The 14,856-nt window shown below is 37.6% G+C and overlaps 1 non-coding gene across 1 annotated transcript; it reads right to left on the bottom strand.

Annotated features, from left to right (window-relative positions):
- Positions 1-13,565: 13,565 nt before the first annotated feature.
- TRNAL-UAA (transfer RNA leucine (anticodon UAA)) lies at positions 13,566-13,648 on the bottom strand. The gene has a single exon. It is a non-coding gene; the product is annotated as a tRNA-Leu (tRNA).
- Positions 13,649-14,856: the final 1,208 nt, after the last annotated feature.

Here is a 14,856-nt window from a genome sequence, read left to right on the forward strand (position 1 = left end):
TGTGTTCAAGAACGTGTTTAATTTGAATAAATTTCTAATCCCTAAGTTTTAGCAGCATTATCTTGAGCATTTGTCCTAAAACGATTCATACTATTGTTTTTTTTTTTGAAATTTTATTTTAAAACTCTACCCATACCTACTTGTCACTTCACTTGGTATAAATAATATAGATAAAGTAAATAAATAGATATAGATACATATTTGACATGCTTTTCTCTTTTATTACACTCTCATTATGGTGTGGATAATATATTCTCTGTTTTATTTTTAAAAAATTTCGATTCACACTGCGCATGAATAAAATATTTTACCTTAACAAAAATTAAATAAATTACTAGCATTAATTAAATTTAAAGATTAAAGTACTAATATTTTAAAAAATTATAGAATAGAATGTAATATATTTTTTTCGCCACTCCACCCCTCCTCTCACCGTCCTCCACCATTCCAAATTTTGTTTAAAGAATTCTTTTATAAAAGCTTTTTTAAAACAAAATTCATGCTTCATCCCCCCCCCCCCCCCAAAAAAAAAAAAAAAAAAAACTCCCAATTCCTTCAAATAACAATTTAGATATTATCTTAATATTTTTCTTTAAAAATTCTATCCCACCCAACATAAACCTCCACTTACAATCTTTTGAGAATTCATCTTTCAACCTCTTCCCTCCTCTCAACCCCCCTCCCCCACCAATCCCTTCAAATAATATATATAGTTTGGTGCTGCTCACCACTCATCGAGCGCAAGGACGGAGTCGAACCGTCATTTCAGGATTTGCAGTCCGATACATTTCTATTATGTTACCTAGACAATTCTTCACCTCATGTGTCAAAGTAAAATGGTTGTCCTTCCTTCTCCGCTCCTTTATTTCTACATATGCGGCGATGGGATACCAGAGAAGGGGGGAAAACTCCTTTGCCTTGCTCAATCTTCCTTTATAAATTGGAAGTAGCAAGCTACTATACTACTTGTACAGAGGCTAGATAGAAGGTTGCTCATCCAGCCCAGCAGATCCATTTTTTATGTGGTAGTGCAATGCAACTAAAAAAGGGAAGCCCTTTTTATTAGTAAGGTATAGGTTGGTTGGGGAAAACTCCAAAACTATTGTTCCAAAAAGCTTACCTTATATTATAGAAAATGGGGGAGGCCCTTTCCTTCGCGCTTGGTAAGCGCTTTGCTGTAGCCAAGCTTACAGCTAGCCTATCGGTTAGAGCCAAGCTTCGACCGCGACTGCTCGTCACTTCTGGCCACCTTATTCCGTCACCCAAGATCCAAGTCAGCGTACAAGTACCATGAGGGAATGGTGAAAATAACCCTATTTAGGGAGTGCAATAGTGAACCTGAGATCCGATGCTAACAATCAGTCGAAGGAGCGGAGCTTAGAGCCTTTACTTTATGTAAAGCGCACTCACGCTAACGGCATACCTTTTGCTTGATGGGTCAGCGAGGAAATGGGAACATCGGCTTAAGCCATTAGGTGTAGGCGCTTTCCAGAGGTGGAATCTTCTAGTTCTTCCTATTTGACTTGAAACCGATCGATCTAGCCATGAGCAGGTTGAAGAGAGCTCTAACAGGCCTTGGAGGACCGAACTCACGTATGTCACAAAATACGGGGATGACTTGTGGCTAGGGGTGAAAGGCCAACCAAGATCGGATATAGCTAGTTTTCTGCAAAATCTATTTTAGTAGAGCGTATGATGTCGATGGTCCGAGATAGAGCACTCAATGGGCTAGGGTGGCCTCATTCCGCCTTACAAACCTCTTTGGAAGGAGCTCCAAAAAAGACTTGATCTTCCGCCTTTATTGAGGAGATATAAAACAAGCTTACTTACTAATAAAGCGGCAAGAAGCACCTTCTTTTCTTTCTTATGTCAAAGTCAACTTTCTCCCCTTTTACTAGTAGTTGAGTGCTCATTGTTGTTTGGATCTTGACTGGATCCAAGCTTCCCAAGCTCTATGCTATTGGGAAACTCTGCAAGGGTTTTACCACCTTCTTGATTTACTATATTTGAGTCTTTGGAGTACTTTAGGATTACATTCCGTGCAGAGGATTTGTGCTTGTAGGCCGGGGTGAATATTGCAGACCACCTGATCGACAATCGTTCGGACTTGGTAAAGGTTGTCGCAGCACCTGTAGTAGGACAGAGGACTTATCGCGATGCCTGCAACCAATTTACGATGTCTCCGTCACTAGCGTTTGTCAAGTAGGCCATGTGGATATATATATATATATATATATATATATATATATATATATATATATATATATATATATATATATATATATATATATATATATATATATATATATATATATATATATATATATATGTATGTATGTATGTATACATATATATATGTATATATATATATATATGTGTGTGTGTGTGTGTGTGTGTGTGTATATGTATGTGTATATATATATATATATATATATATATATATATATATATATATATATATATATATATATATATATATATATATATATATATATATATATATATATATATATATTTATTTATTTATTTTTTTTTTGAAACAAGACTTTTTTTAAAAATTATTTCTGTTATATTTGATGCACGAGTAGAAAAAATATTTTCTAAAATATATGTACACATCTAAGAAGAAGTGGGTTGGGTGGGGTAGAAATTTATTTGGAGGGGAGGGCTACACAGGGTGGGGGTAGAATTTTATTATAATTTTAATAAATTAAAAAACAAAAAAAATTAGGAAGGAGCGGGGGGGGGGGGGGGGTGAAGGACGAGAGATTGTCCGGGGTGGAGGGATGATAGAGTGAGGTGAAAAAATATTTCAAATTTTTACTTTTTGAAAAGATAAATATTTTCTTGGATAGTAGTATTTTAATCTTTTAGCTCTTTATTAATATTAATGGTATGGTAGAGTGGGGTGAAAAAAATATTTTAATTTTTTTTAAAAAAACAATTAATTTTTGGATAGTAATACTTTATTCTCTTATTTTTGATTAATATTAATAGTTAATTTAATTTTTTCAAGGTGAAATATTTTATTCTTGTGAATTCTTTTGCAAATAAAAGAGATTATATTACACACCACTGAGGTGCGTTTCTCAAACTATTAAGTCATAATTTATGTATGAAATTGACACTCTCAATAGTTTAAGTATTAAACAAAAAAAAATAATTAAAGTGTTTTTGTACACATATCTCTAAATACATAATATAGATAAGTAAATAAATATATATAAATATAGATATGACATAATATATAAACATGTCATTTGACTTGGTCTCAACTAACATATATGCCTCTAACTTTGGGTGTAAACAAATTGTAACGACCTGTTTAGTCGTTTTGAGCAGTAAAGCATTTCTGGTAATAACAGTCGGAGTCGACGGACCCCACGACGGACCGTCATGGGCACGACGGACTGTCGAGGGGGTCTCGTTCCAAAACACTTAGAATTTTGAAATTTGGGTACTGAAATCGACTCTCTAAACTTCGTGACGGAATGGCAGGGCGGACCGTCAAAGGCGTGACGGGCCGTCACAGATCCTTTAGTGAAATTTAGCCTCTGAACTTTGTGACGGAAGCAGCAGGACGGATCGTCGTAGGCACGACGGGCCGTCACAGACTGCGTAATCCCAGGCTGGGTCGGATTTCTGTTAAATGTTTTAAGGGGCGTTTTGGACTATTCCTTCTATACTTATAAATCTAGTGGGTTAATGTTAATAATTTAACTACTTGAGGGTTAAAGGAGATAACCTTGAATTACTTAATGGGTTAATTCATCATCTTTTATACTTAATTATATGCTAATTAGGGTAAAATAAAGAGGGTTTGAATAAGAAAAAGAGAAAGAACAGAGAGAGGGAGAAACGATCGATCAAGAAGAGAGAACGAAGAGGAAAGCAAAGCATTGAAAAGTAGATTCTTGATCACGAATTCTTTGGTGGAGGTAGGTTATGGTTTTTATGCTATTTCATAGTAAACTCTTAATAGGGAATGATATGTATTGGGTAGTATTGTAAAACCCTTCTATATGCTTAATTGTGTGTTTGCATGATGTGATGATATAATTGTGATGAAATAAGCATGATGAAGCTATTGAATCCTAAATCTTGAAAACCTCTTGTTAATGATGATGCCTTGGTATAAAAGAAGGCTTGATGAACTAAAAGAATGAGGTTAGGGGATCGGGTGTCACGAACCGACACGTAGTATTAGGGGGATCAGGTGTCACGAACCGACACGTAGTAATAGGAGGGATCGGGTGTAATGAACCGACACGTAGTAATAGGGGGGATCGGGTGTCACGAACCGACACGTAGTAATAGGGGGGATCGGGTGTCACGAACCGACATGTAGTAATAGGGGGGATCGGGTGTCACGAACCGACACGTAGTATTAGGGGGATCGGGTGTCATGAACCGAAACGTAGTATTAGGGGATCGGGTGTCACGAACCGACACATAGTATTAGGGGATCGGAGTGTCACGTTCCGACACAAGAGGAATAAAGAGAATGAATCTTGAATTTTGCTAATATACTCAGATTTAATGAACCTATTTCCCAAATGAGTATGGTATTGAGGCATGAGTCCTCATGGGTGTACTTGGCGTACTTATTAATGATTATAGTACTTGTTGTTGCTACCTGTTGAGTATTGTAGTTGATTTTATGATATTATCTGATACATACTGTTTTCTATTTTGAGTTGGCCGATGATATCTACTCAGTACATGAATCTTGAATTTTGCTAATATACTCAGATTTAATGAACCTATTTTCCAAATGAGTATGGTATTGAGGCGTGAGTCCTCATGGGTGTACTTGGCGTACTTATTAATGATTATAGTACTTGTTGTTGCTACCTGTTGAGTATTGTAGTTGATTTTATGATATTATCTGATATATACTGTTTTCTGTTTTGAGTTGGCCGATGATATCTACTCAGTACTCGTGTTTTGTACTGACCCCTACTTGTATGTTTTCTTTCTGTTCATTGTGGAGTGTAGCAAACGTACCGTCGTCTTCCACTCAACCGCAACTCTAGCCAGTCTTCATCACACCAGATTTCAGGGTGAGCTAAAGCTTCTAGCTTGGACTGGATCTTCTTCTTCATGTCTTGATGCCTTGAAGTTCATGCATAGACTAGCTATTATTTATGTTTAGTTTCTTAGATACTCTTAGCTTTAGTAATTTGAGTATAGATGTTCTTGTGGTGATGACTTCTAGATTTAGGGGAATAATAAGCGTTTGAGTTTTTAGAAGTTATTAATTGATTTTGTTAATGAGTTTTAAGTCTTCCGCAGTGTATTTTTTTCATTATGTTTGAAATGTTGGGGTTTAGATTGGTTGGTTCGCTCACATAGTAGGATAAGTGTGGGTGCCACTCGCGGCTCGTTTTGGGTCGTGACAAACTTGTTATCAGAGCATTAGGTTCGTTGGTCTCATCACACAAGAACGAGTCTAGTAGAGTCTTGAGGAACGGTAGGGGGACGCCTTTACTTTTCTTTGAGAGGCTATAGGACTTTAGGAAAATTCCATTCTTTCTTTCTTTCGTGCTATTACTTGGATCCAATTGGTATCTAGGTGATACAAATTGGTATCTGACCATCTTCACTCTATTTCGCAGATGGTTAGAACTAGAGCAAAAATTGCGCCAACACCAACACAGGCAAGACAAGATGCGTCTGAGCAAGCCACAAGGCTATAGCTCGAAGAGAAGCAGTGGTAAGAGGCCGTGGAAGAGATCATGGGAGGACGTCCTTTAGAGGAAGAGGACAAGCACCTAGCCTATCTGGTACTAGGGCGGTGACTCCTCCACCGGCTGAGGAAGTAGTAAGAGAGGGGGATGAAGGGGAGAATGAGCAAGTGCAGAATGAGGAATTACCACCCTAACCTACCCCAGAGATGATTAATCAGGTTCTTGCTTATCTTAGCGGGTTATCTGATCAGGGCTAGACACCTCCAGTGTTTTCTGCACCAGCACCTCAGGTTCCGGAGGTACAACATGCAGCTACTATGGCTCTCCGCATGGATGCCTCATTGGAAATAGGCACGTTTCCTCGGTTGACTACAGAGCCTATAATGACAAGTGATCAGCATGAACTTTTCAGTAAGTTCTTGAAATTGAATCCTCCAGTCTTCAAGGGTGCTGAATCTGAGGATGCCTACGATTTTCTTGTTGACTGTCATGAGTTACTATATAAAATGGGCATAGTGGAACGATTTGGCATTGAGTTTGTTACCTATCAGTTTCAGGGAAATGCCAAAATGTGGTGGCAGTCACATGTTGAGTGTCAACCCGCACAAGCACCACCTATGACTTGGGCGTCGTTCTCTAACTTATTCATGGAGAAGTATATACCCCGTACTTTGAGGGATAGGAGGAGAGATGAGTTTCTAAACCTAGAGCAAGGCAGGATGTCGGTTACTGCTTATGAGGCTCGGTTTCATACACTATCCAGATATGCCACCCAGCTTTGCTTCAGTCCACAAGAGCGGATTCGCCGTTTTGTGAAAGGGTTGAGGTCAGATTTGCGGATTTCAGCCTTACAGGTAGCGTCTACAGCAAAATCCTTTCAGGAAGTGGTAGACTTCGTGATAGAAGTGGAGGGGGTGAAACCAGATGACTTCACCATGGCATCGACATCAAAAAGGTTTCGTAAGGGAGGTGAGTTTAATGGTTCTTACTCCAGAGGGCAGGGTTCAGAAGGTTACTTAGCCCGACCTATGCAGTCTTCACTACAGACTGCAGTTGGGGGTCCACCGCAGACCGGTCAACATTTATCTGAGTTTGGAAGTTATCCCCAGACTCCGTCGTTCTCACAGAGACCTATGCTTGAATCCAGAGAATGTTATGGATGTGGAGAGATGGGACATTAGGAGGAATTGTCCAAAACCGAGTTACAGACCCCCAATAATCAGAGGTAGAGGTGGTCATGAAAGAGGCTGTCATTCTGGAGGACGTGGTGTCCGAGGTAATGGTGGTCACCAAAACGGCCGGGGTGACGGGCAAATTGGGACTACTGCGGCACAACATGGTAGGGGCAACAGGCTGACAGGTGATAGGGCCCATTGTTATGCTTTCCCTGGGAGATCTGAAGCGGAGACATCAGATGCTGTTATCACAGGTAATCTTTTGGTTTGTGATTGCATGGTTTTGTATTATTTGATCCTGGATCCACATTTTCATATGTATCTTCCTCATTTGCTACTGGTCTTAATTTACATTGTGAATTGCTTGACATGTCTATTCGTGTTTCTACTCCGGTGGGTGAGTCTGTAATAGTTGAAAAGGTGTATAGGTCCTGTTTTGTAACTTTTGAGGGGAGCAATACTCATGTAGACTTGGTTATCTTAGAAATGGTTGATTTCGATGTAATTCTGGGTATGACTTGGATTTCTCCAAATTTTGCAATCTTAGATTGTAATGCTAAAACTGTAACGTTGGCCAAGCCTGGGACAGATCCGTTAGTGTGGGAGGGTGACTACACTTCCACTCCAGTTCATATCATCTCCTTTCTTCGTGCTAAGAGAATGGTTAGTAAGTGTTGTTTAGCTTTCTTGGTGCACCTCAGGGATGATACTACCCAAGTACCTTCAATTGAGTCGGTTTCGATAGTCCGTGAGTTTCTGGATGTGTTCCCTGCAGATCTTCCTGGTATGCCACCGGATAGAGATAATGATTTCTGTATTGATCTGGAGCCGGGTACTCACCCCATTTCTATACCCCCTTATAGATAGGCTCCCGCGGAGTTAAGAGAGTTAAAGGCCCAACTTCAAGAGTTGTTAAGCAAAGACTTTATTAGACCAAGTGCATCCCCTTGGGGTGCTCCTGTTTTGTTTGTAAAGAAGAAGGATGGAAGCTTTCGGATGTGCATAGAATACAAACAACTGAATAAGGTAACGGTTAAGAACAAGTATCCTCTTCCTTGCATCGATGATTTGTTCGATCAGTTACAAGGTGCTTGTACCTTCTCAAAAATCGATTTGAGATCTGGCTACCATCAATTGAAAATACGGGCAACGGATGTGCCCAAGACTGCTTTTCGGACCAGGTATGGGCATTATGAGTTCTTAGTGATATCCTTTGGGCTTACGAATGCCCCTGCTGCTTTCATGAGCTTGATGAATGTGATTTTTAAGCCATATCTGGATCTCTTTGTCATTGTATTCATTGATGATATACTGGTATACTCAAAGAGCAAGAAAGAACATGAGGAACACTTGAGAATTGTATTGGAAATTTTAAAGGAGAAAAAACTTTATGCCAAATTCTCCAAGTGTGAGTTTTGGCTAGATTCAGTGTCCTTCTTGGGGCACGTGGTCTCTAAGGATGGAGTGATGGTGGATCCATCTAATATTGAAGTTGTGAAGAATTGGGAGAGACCTACTAATGTTACAGAGGTAAGGAGCTTTGTTGGTTTAGCTAGCTACTACCGCCGATTTGTCACGGGATTTTCCTCCGTTGCTTCCCAATTGACAAATTTGACTAAGCAGAGTGTTCCATTTGTATGGTCGAACGAGTGTGAAGAAAGCTTTCAGAAGCTCAAGACTTTGTTGACTACCGCACCAATCCTTACCCTGCCAGTGGAAGGTAAGAATTTCATTGTCTATTATGATGCATCCTATTCGGGTTTGGGTGCAGTGCTAATGCAAGAGAATAATGTAATTGCTTATACTTCAAGTCAATTAAAAGTGCACGAACGTAATTATCCGACCCATGATTTGGAGTTGGCTGCAGTAGTGTTTGCTTTAAAGCAATGGAGACACTATCTATATGGGGTTAAGTGTGAAGTCTATACGGATCATCGTAGCCTACAGTATGTCTTTACTCAGAAAGATTTGAATTTGAGACAGAGGAGATGGATGGAACTACTGAAGGACTATGACATCACTATCTTGTATCATCCGGGAAAAGCTAACGTTGTGGCAGATGCGTTGAGTAGAAAGGCAGGGAGCATGGGAAGTCTAGCTCACTTGCAGGTTTCTAGATGCCCGTTGGCTAGGGAGGTTCAGACTCTAGCTAATGACCTCATGAGGCTAGAAGTAAATGAGAAGGGAGGGTTTTTGGCATGTATGGAGGCAAGATCTTCCTTTCTTGACAAGATTAAGGGGAAGCAGTTTACTGATGAGAAACTGAACCGGATTCGAGATAAGGTATTGCGAGAAGAGGCTAAAGAAGCAAAAATTGATGAGGAAGGTGTTTTGAGGATTAAGGGAAGGGTATGTGTACCCCGCGTCGATGATTTGATTCCCACCATTCTTACCGAGGCCCGTAGTTCAAGGTATTCTATACACCCTGGTGCAACCAAGATGTATCGTGACCTAAAGCAACATTTTTGGTAGAGTAAGATGAAGCGTGACATTGTTGAGTTTGTTGCTCAATGCCCAAATTGTCAGCAAGTAAAGTATGAACACCAGAGGCCTGGAGGGACACTTTAGAGAATGCCCATTCCTGAATGGAAGTGGGAGAGAATTGCAATGGACTTCGTGGTTGGTCTTCCCAAGACAATGGGTAAGTATGACTCCATTTGGGTAATTGTTGATAGGTTAACTAAGTCTGCCCACTTCATTCCGGTCAAGGTGACTTACAATGCAGAGAAGTTAGCCAAACTTTACATCTCGGAAATTGTTCGATTGCATGGGGTTCCATTTTCCATCATATCAGATCGAGGTACGCAGTTTACTTCTAAGTTTTGGAAGACATTACATGCGGAATTGGGTACTAGGTTGGATCTTAGTACCGCATTTCACCCTCAGACCGATGGTTAGTCTGAGCGAACGATCCAAGTGTTGGAAGATATGCTTCGTGCATGTGTGATAGAATTTGGTAGCCATTGGGATAACTTCTTACCCTTAGCAGAGTTCTGCTACAACAATAACTATCACTCAAGTATTGATATGGCCGCATTTGAAGCACTGTATGGGAGAAGATGTAGGTCTCCCATTGGGTGGTTTGATGCATTTGAAGTTAGACCTTGGGGTACTGACCTTCTGAGGGAATCGCTAGACAAAGTGAAATGCATTCAAGAAAAGCTTTTAGCGGCTCAAAGTAGGAATAAAGAATATGCAGATCGAAAGGTTAGAGACTTGGAGTTTATGAAGGGTGAGCAAGTCTTACTGAAGGTTTCGCCCATGAAAGGGGTGATGCGGTTTGGTAAGCGAGGTAAAATTAGTCCAAGGTACATTGGTCCATTTGAAGTTCTGAAGCGCGTGGGGGAGGTAGCTTATGAATTGGCCTTACCCCCCAGGACTGTCAGGAGTGCATCCGGTATTTCATGTGTCTATGTTGAAAAGATACCATGGGGATGGAAACTACATCATTCGTTGGGATTTAGTCCTGCTTGATGAGAATTTGTCTTATGAGGAGGAGTCTGTTGCTATTTTAGATAGAGAAGTCCGCAAGTTGAGGTCAAGAGAGATTGCATCCATCAAAGTTCAATGGAAGAATCGACCAGTTGAAGAATCCACTTGGGAGAAGGAGACTGATATGCAAGAAAGATACCCACACCTGTTTACAGATTCAGGTACTCCTTCTTGCCCTTGTTTTTCTTCTTGTGATCGTTCGAGGACGAACGATGGGTAAATTGGTATCTATTGTAATGACCTGTTTAGTCGTTTTGAGCAGTATAGTATTTTTGGTAATAACAGTCGGAGTCGACGGACCCCACGACGGACCGTCATGGGCACGACGGACCATCGAGGGGGTCTCGTTCCAAAACACTTAGAATTCTGAAATTTGGGTACTGAAATTGACTCTCTGAACTTCGTGACGGAATGACAGGACGGACCGTCACAGGCGTGACGGGCCGTCACAGATCCTTTAGTGAAATTTAGTCTCTGAACTTTATGACGGAAGCAGCAGGACGGACCTTCGCAGGCACGACGGACCGTCACTGACTGCGTAATCCCAGGCTGGGTCGGATTTCTGTTAAATGTTTTAAGGGGCGTTTTGGACTATTCCTTCTATACTTATAAATCTAGTGGGTTAATGTTAATAATTTAACTACTTGAGGGTTAAAGGAGATAACCTTGAATTACTTAATGGGTTAATTCATCATCTTTTATACTTAATTATATGCTAATTAGGGTAAAATAAAGAGGGTTTGAATAAGAAAAAGAGAAAGAACAGAGAGAGGGAGAAACGATCGATCAAGAAGAGAGAACGAAGAGGAAAGCAAAGCATTGAAAAGTAGATTCTTGATCACGAATTCTTTGGTGGAGGTAGGTTATGGTTTTTATGCTATTTCATAGTAAACTCTTAATAGGGAATGATATGTATTGGGTAGTATTGTAAAACCCTTCTATATGCTTAATTGTGTGTTTGCATGATGTGATGATATAATTGTGATGAAATAAGCATGATGAAGCTATTGAATCCTAAATCTTGAAAACCTCTTGTTAATGATGATGCCTTGGTATAAAAGAAGGCTTGATGAACTAAAAGAATGAGGTTAGAGGATCCGGTGTCACGAATCGACACGTAGTATTAGGGGGATCGGGTGTCACGAACCGACATGTAGTAATAGGGGGGATCGGGTGTCACGAACCGACACGTAGTAATAGGGGGGATCGGGTGTCACGAACCGACACGTAGTATTAGGGGGGATCGGGTGTTAGACTCGAAACGTAGTATTAGGGGATCGGGTGTCACGAACCGACACATAGTATTAGGGGATCGGAGTGTCACGTTCCGACACAAGAGGAATAAAGAGAATGAATCTTGAATTTTGCTAATATACTCAGATTTAATGAACCTATTTCCCAAATGAGTATGGTATTGAGGCGTGAGTGCTCATGGGTGTACTTGGCGTACTTATTAATGATTATAGTACTTGTTGTTGCTACCTGTTGAGTATTGTAGTTGATTTTATGATATTATCTGATATATACTGTTTTCTATTTTGAGTTGGCCGATGATATCTACTCAGTACATGAATCTTGAATTTTGCTAATATACTCAGATTAATGAACTTATTTCCCAAATGAGTATGGTATTGAGGCGTGAGTCCTCATGGGTGTACTTGGCATACTTATTAATGATAATAGTACTTGTTGTTGCTATCTGTTGAGTATTGTAGTTGATTTTATGATATTATCTGATATATACTGTTTTCTATTTTGAGTTGGCCAATGATATCTACTCAGTACTCGTGTTTTATACTGACCCCTACTTGTATGTTTTCTTTCTGTTCATTGTGGAGTGCAGCAAACGTACCGTCGTCTTCGACTCAACCGCAACTCTAGCCAGTCTTCATCACACCAGATTTCTGGGTGAGCTAAAGCTTCTAGCTTGGACTGGATCTTCTTCTTCATGTCTTGATGCCTTGAAGTTCTGGCATAGACTATCTATTATTTATGTTTAGTTTCTTAGATACTCTTAGCTTTAGTAATTTGAGTATAGATGTTCTTGTGGTGATGACTTCCAGATTTTGGGGAATAATAAGTGTTTGAGTTTTTAGAAGTTATTAATTGATTTTGTTAATGAGTTTTAAGTCTTCCGCAGTGTATTTTGTTCATTATGTTTGAAATGCTGGGGTTTAGATTGGTTGGTTCGCTCACATAGTAGGATAAGTGTGGGTGCCACTCACGGCTCGTTTTGGATCGTGACACAAATATACAATTTTTTTGATATAAAATTAAGCAAGTAAATACATTGATCCATTTGTTCAACTTTTTATGAGAAATCTTATGAAAAATACTTTACGGTGACCATTGTAAGGAGTTCTCATAAGCTTAATGTGTGTGAAAGAAACTATTAATCTTAAGAATATATCACTCCGTATAAATATATCCTAAAAATACCACAATTTTTTCAATATAAACTCGAAACACAAAATTAACAAGATTCTTTGCTTAATAGAAAATCCGGCACAACCTATAATATATATACTATAATATTTACGGTAAGAAATAACATGTCTTCATATCTCCCTCCACTATAGAAAATAACTAAGTGTATGTAACTTTTAAACTTTTCAAACTAATGTGTGAATTTCCTAATCCAATAGCCAAATAGTCTATATAACCAATAGAAAATTAGTAATGATTTCATCATTAACATCACATAAAGAAGTACGTAATTAATTAATGATTTGGTAGAACTTTTCTCAATTCGAATATAATGACAATTAATATGAACTTTTAAAGATAAGTCTAACTTGAAAAACTATGACTCGTTAATATAATATTAGAAATAATAAAACACAAATATATTACAAAAATAATGAATTTAGGCGTGAGTGTAAAACTTCTTTTTTGAGATAACAAACTTATTTTTTCACTAACATTTTAAATAACTTTAAATGTCGATTTATGCATACTTAAAGTTTTAGGACATTAATATAATGTTAATTGAGTTCAAGTAAAAAAAATATATATTTATATATTATGCTTAATTTTGTTCCTTCATAATATGTTTACATAAACGAAGAAATCACATGACATGTTTAAAATACAAATTAATATACAAAAATGTAGTTTTTTTCTTAAATTTTGTGACTAGTCAATCTCTGCCACTTTTAAAATGAAACCGAGGTACTAATAATTTTTTTCAGAAAAAATAAAAATAAAATGCTGGCTGTGGGGTTCGAACCCACGCGCACTTATGTGCAGAAGATCTTAAGTCTTCCCCCTTAACCTCTCGGGCAAACCAGCTTGAATGTTCAATGAACTCCCATAACTATAATATAATACACGTTTTTCATAACCTCTTAAAATTAAAATATCCTTTATTGAAATTCTTTTAAGTCATGTCACTATATTTGAATCTGCATTTCCAGTAAGTATGTCGATAAAACAAACTTTTCAAAAAAAAAAAAGGGATCTTATGAACACATTTTTTCTATAATCTAGATATGAAACTTATGCTAGCATGGGGCAATACATGTAACTCTACGTCCAAATTTATGTAGCGCAGATACAATTTCAAGAATCAACATAATTTTATATGTTCTTGAAATATTTTAAGTTGTTAAATATTGTGATTTATAGTTTTTTTACGTCATCTTCAAATTCTATATGTTATTTCTTTTGTCTCAAATTTTATGTCACCGATAAAATTTTGAGAGTCAGTCTATTTTTTATATCTTTTAAATTTAAATATTATGATTTATAGAATTTTTTTCAACATAATATTCAAATATTCAAAAGATTAAGAAAAAAAATAAATTAATATTTTTTTTTACATAGATGGCCTCAACTAGAAGCAAAAACGTTGACTATAATGTGCATGCTTCTAGCCTTCCCTACATATTTGAAGTTGTTAATTATTGTTATTTATAGTGTTTTGGGATAATTTTAGAGATCTTTCTCTATGTTTCGATCTATAACATTTATTTTTCTTGTGATTTACAATATTACGTCTACCTTCCTTATTTTCATTTACTTGTAATCATTCTTTAAATCTATTTAAAATAAATATAAGTTAATTTAGATTTGACAATTTTACCCTTTTTAATATTAATTTCTTCATATTAATAAATATGATATAAAAAACAACTTTTAATTTCTTCATATTAATAAATATGATATAAAAAACAACTTATTTAACAAATATTTTAAAAATAGATCAGCACAAATACGTGTTTTTTTTATCAAACAATGATCAAAGTTTTCATTCAAGCTGACCTACCATTTTCACCAAATATTAACTCTTCATATCCATTTCAGCTTTATCAATTCACGTAGATTTCCCCCCTACAATAACCCATCATTTTCCAACATCAATTTCTTTAACTAGAAGATAAAAATGAACTCCTCAAGAGAGAAATTATATAGGAACGATCAGATTTTGTTCTAGCTAAACATTTTCACGAGCGAAGAAGAAATATAATCCAACGAATAAAGATAAATCGTTGAAAATT

Source organism: Solanum lycopersicum, chromosome 1 (genome assembly GCF_036512215.1).
Source record: "Solanum lycopersicum chromosome 1, SLM_r2.1".
NCBI lineage: Eukaryota > Viridiplantae > Streptophyta > Magnoliopsida > Solanales > Solanaceae > Solanum > Solanum lycopersicum.